Source organism: Morone saxatilis, unplaced genomic scaffold (genome assembly GCF_004916995.1).
Source record: "Morone saxatilis isolate NCDOM2014 unplaced genomic scaffold, NCSU_SB_2.0 Contig10, whole genome shotgun sequence".
NCBI lineage: Eukaryota > Metazoa > Chordata > Actinopteri > Moronidae > Morone > Morone saxatilis.
This window is the reverse complement of record NW_023339652.1, coordinates 9,173,371-9,178,266: the sequence shown is the minus strand read 5'-3', so window position 1 is coordinate 9,178,266 and position 4,896 is coordinate 9,173,371.

Here is a 4,896-nt window from a genome sequence, read left to right as displayed (position 1 = left end):
CTTTGGTGTTCAGTTTATCCCACAGGTTTTTTAAATGCTTATTTAATAAAAATATCTTCTCAATCTCTTTCGCAGCCACCTCTATGGGAAGACACAAAAAGCCCAAGAACATTGTAACTTCCTTGGCGAGATTGCGGTCCTTCAACATCTGCAGGCAAACTGCTTGGATGTTTAGCCACTCCTGTGGTTGCCAGCGTCGCTCTTCTACACTGTGGTGTGCTGGGAGGCGCAATATCCAAGAAGACACCTTCCAGACTGGATAAAATGATCAGGCGGCCTGGTTCCTGTGGTTGGCATGAAGCTGGACTCACTGGTGATGGTGGCAGAGAGAGGAGCACTGGACAAACTACTGGACATTATTTGACAATGCCGCCACCCCCCTGCATACCGTCATCAGCAACCAGGGGGAGTTCTGTTCAGTGAAAGCTGGCTCCTTCCCAAGTGTAGGACCAATAGAACTTAAGAACTCCTTTGTCCCCTCCATGGCCTATCCCATACTCTACAACTCGCTCACTGCAGGGGGGAGAAAGGAAATAAGGGTTAAAGAGGACGGCAGAAGGGAAGGAGTAGTGCACTGTGCAATAATAACAATCTATCATACATACCTGGACACCTTCTTTTTTATGCAATAACTTAATTCCACTAAGTGGCAATAATTTAACTGGCTAATCTCTGCCTAATGTCATTTATTCACTGTATAATAACCAATGCCATATACAGTCCTATATATTTATCTATATGTATTATATTTATCTTCTAATACAGTCTCCTACATTTATTTTATTTGATTCTATTTACTTGAACCTTATTTTACTTTTATCCTAAATCTCCTATTTTCTATATTTAGTAATAAGTAGTAATAAGAGTTTGTTTACCGTTTATTATTGTTTATTTCTATATGTACTAAAGTTTGTTTTATCTTATACTGTATTTTTTTATACGCTCTTATTTCTTATACAAGTGTTTTGTAAACTGCTGGAAATCCATTTCCCTGGCGGGGAGTCATCCCAAAGGGATCAATGAAAGAGAAGTCTAAGATGCAAGCAGGTTACAGTTAGATCTCTTCTTGAATGGTCTTTACAAGCAACAGGCTTAATCAAAGAGTCTCCTTGAGGCGGAGATGTCTGACCTCTCGTATAAGTCCAGCAAGTTGATGCAGTCCAAAATCGTGTAGCAGCCGGATGCCACACCGGCAAACACCAGGAATGGTTAAGACAGAGATCGTGGTCGGAGACAGAAAGCTGAATAGTTTACCGGGAGAACGACGGAGCAGGTTAGTCAGAGGCAGGCAGGGTCGGCAACGGGGAATCAGTCCAAAGGAAAATGCTGAGGAGTCTTGCGATGGGAGGCTAAAACAATCTGGCGGTGAGTGTGTCGAACCAGAGAGGCCTTAAATAGCGTGGCTTGAGTTGACTGATGGAGGAGCACCGCTGAGTGCACAGGCAACGCGAGGAGTTGGGGCTTGCAATGATGGGAGTGCCACAGGAGGATGGCACGAGAGGAGAGTGAAAACTTACTGGTGGCAGAGCGAGCAGGAGGATATGATTTGGACAGTTTGTTAGGCCATGGCAGGGAATGGTGTCATGACGCTTTGGGTTTGGGACAATGTGGCTTTAATTTAGTGCAGAATGTTGTATTACCACTAACTGTGTCCGTGAGCTATTTGAGCTAACGCCTGCAATACATCGTCTAACCCCACCCATGAGGGAGTTTCCACACGGTTAAAAACAAACAGCATACAATTATTATTTTGTGGTTATCTTTTTTCGCTGCCCACAGGCAAGCCATGTTTATAGTGGTATAAGTGAATTTAGAAGCAAGTCTAGCCCTCGCCGCCAAACAAGAGCAATTGCTCTAAATGATCTCGGATCCAGAGACAAGTGTGTAATTATGTTCTTTGGTTTTCTCTTTGTCTTTTAAATCCACTCCGCTGTTTAGGTCAGCAATTGTCTGGCCTCTCCCTCTGCGTTGCGCTCTTTCCGGTCCTCCTCTTCCCTGGCTCCTGGCGTCCTGGCTCGCTTCTGCCTCTCTCTCCCGTCTCGCTCTCCTGCTGCGCGTCGTCCTCTCCTTCTCGCTCGTCGCTTCTCCTACTTGCCTTCTCCGTCTCCTCAGGCATTCCCTCTTATATAATTACAGTTCAGAACCAAACCACCATGTCATATTTAACCTACTCCTCAGCCCGCAGGGAGAGAGCCCTCATTTTCGTTAATTGCCTCCAATTTGGACCGTTACCAGGGGGAGTGAGAACATGTGTAGATATATTTTGTTTGGCCCAAGTAGAATAATGGGTCCTAACAGGTCTGTGGGGAGACATATGGAACCACAGAGCCAAGGAAAAAATTAGGAGGTGAAATAATGAGTTTACTGTAAGATCAGGTGAAATCTGACATTACTTGAGCATGACAAACTGGACTCTTTAGTGACACTATCTGGTAGAAGGATGTACTGCTCAATGTTTTGGCACTGAACTCCACACTTTACAATGCCACAGCTGTTAAGAACATGTGATATGTTAACTTCCTTTTATAATATTATACCTACTTTGAATGACCCGTCTTCACTGCTGAGGGCATATCCCTGTATAATACTACCAATATATCATCATATTTGTTGCAATATTGAGGCAAAGACCCAAAATTAAAACACTATTCAAATGTTCACTAGAAACAGTATGTCCATGTGCATAAACCACAGCATCAACAGCAAGGCCACAAGCAAAGGTTTGCTCTCTTGAATCCAGGATTCTTAAGATAAAGAAATGCCCTTCACTGTGAATGTACCAGTAATTCTACAAGGGGGTATTTTCTAAAATTTCACCCAAAAATATCACCATGAACATCCTCCAATGCACCGTGTAGATTCACGCATTATGTGCCTGCACGACTTTGTCCACTTTCATCTCAACACGCACACACTCACGTTGAAGCACAAAGCGAGAGCTGCATGCAGCATCACAGAGAGGGGAAATGACAGGTCCACTGTTGCAACACAAGATCTTTTAAAGCACATCCGAAGACACCCGCAGCACACATGAGTTACTGGCATACCAGTCATAATTCAGGACTTGAGTGAAGTTGTTGCATGCAGTACAGAAGAAGAAAGAAACTACTCTACTTCTACTTCCCTCCTTCAAGGAAATTCTGACGAGGTATCGTGTATCAAGGCACTCAACCAGCTGCTTCACTTGTTGAATTTAGAACCTGTCTGTGTGCAAAGCAGAGGTAGAAGGCCATGAAATAAGTCAAATGTTAGGCTTTAAACGAGTGCAGGCCATTTGTATTCAGGATCCAGGAGAAGGAGCAGGTGATTTGAATCATTCTCGGGCTAATTTGAATTGTTAAATCACCATTTGTTGTTTTTTGTTTTTCAAATAATGAAAACAATAGCTGACTCTCTCTCACTGCAGACACCCACAGCCAGCATCTGAATTCTCACAAAGCCAGGGAGGTCCTGTTAGATATATTAACTCCTTGCTCTGCACAGCTTGTCCTTTTTGTTTTAGAATCACCTCACTAATTTATTGAATCTCGAAAGCATTCTGTAGGACAGGGGAGCACGAAAAAAACACATGCCACACATGACAGGCTGAGATGATGAGACGACATCAAAGAAGAATGTGTGCGTTGAAAGATAAATTATGTGGTTGACATTCGGGGTTTAGATTTTCAGGGAGATAACTAATGTATAGATTGCATATAGCGTCCAGTTAAAGTAAAGAAAAAAAATGAAAAGATGGATGAAAAGAAGATAAGGAGAAGAGACAGGGGGTTAGAACAGAGATAGATGTTAAATGAGAAGAACCTCTGTGTTCATTTGGGAGAGAGAGAGAGAGAGAGAGAAAGACAGACAGAGGCCTAATTTCCCTACCTGAGATGAATTCTCCAACCTGTTGTAACTCGTTAAGAAGGACAAATTCTCACTGACATTAGTAAGCTTAGTCAACATAGGTCATATTGTGTCCTTTAACAGAAGAGAATATCTGTCACTTCTTTAATCTGCACTGACTGACACAAGCCCACACGTGCAGAAAAAAGAGGGACAGACAACAAATCATAGAGCGTTGGATATGCAGTTACAGGCTGACTTTTCTTTTCTTTCTTTTTTGACTTTTTTTTCACACAGAGACACAGAGAAACTGAGGTAATACTTAGACCTTCGCAATATTGGGAATATCAGGGAAGTTCCAATAGACTGAAAGATATCTAAATATACAAAAATATGAATAGACATGTTTTGTTTTAGTGCAACATTAAAATTCACCCATCCGGAGCTGATTGATGACAGCTGAAGGGCTAGAGAAGAGTTTGCATGATTGCATGACTGATATGAGAGAGGTCGAACTGCACACACACTTAAATATACACACACACTGCCATGTCAGCAGGCTGTCTTTGCATATTTCCCCTCTACATATTCTTGCTTATGCTTCGCTCTTAGCTTATTATTTTGCAGGACCAGAACCAGACATCCACATGCTCACACCCATTTAAATACATAGGAAGAGCTCTTAGTATCATAATGCGAGTGAAAAGTGGAATTACTGCGCTACAGCACATTAAACAACCTTCCTGTGTAAATGCAACTGAATAAACAGTATTTTGAACAGATCTGGGATAATGTTTCTTTAACAAAAAGGTTAAAGTGGAAATAAATTTGAAAAGAAAATGTTCTCGAAATGCTTTTTATCAGTGAGGCATGAAAATAATATATTAAGGTATTTTTTGATTGAGTCAATATAGCCAAAGGGAGGAAAAGCAGGGAGCAATTATGCAAACTAAAACTTTTTCTTGAAGAAATTATGAGTTTCCTCACGACAAACGGTGCTGTCTTCGTGATATTAAATGAGCTTTAAAAAGAGAATGGTATCCTGTTTTTGAGTCAGAATAATAATCCACT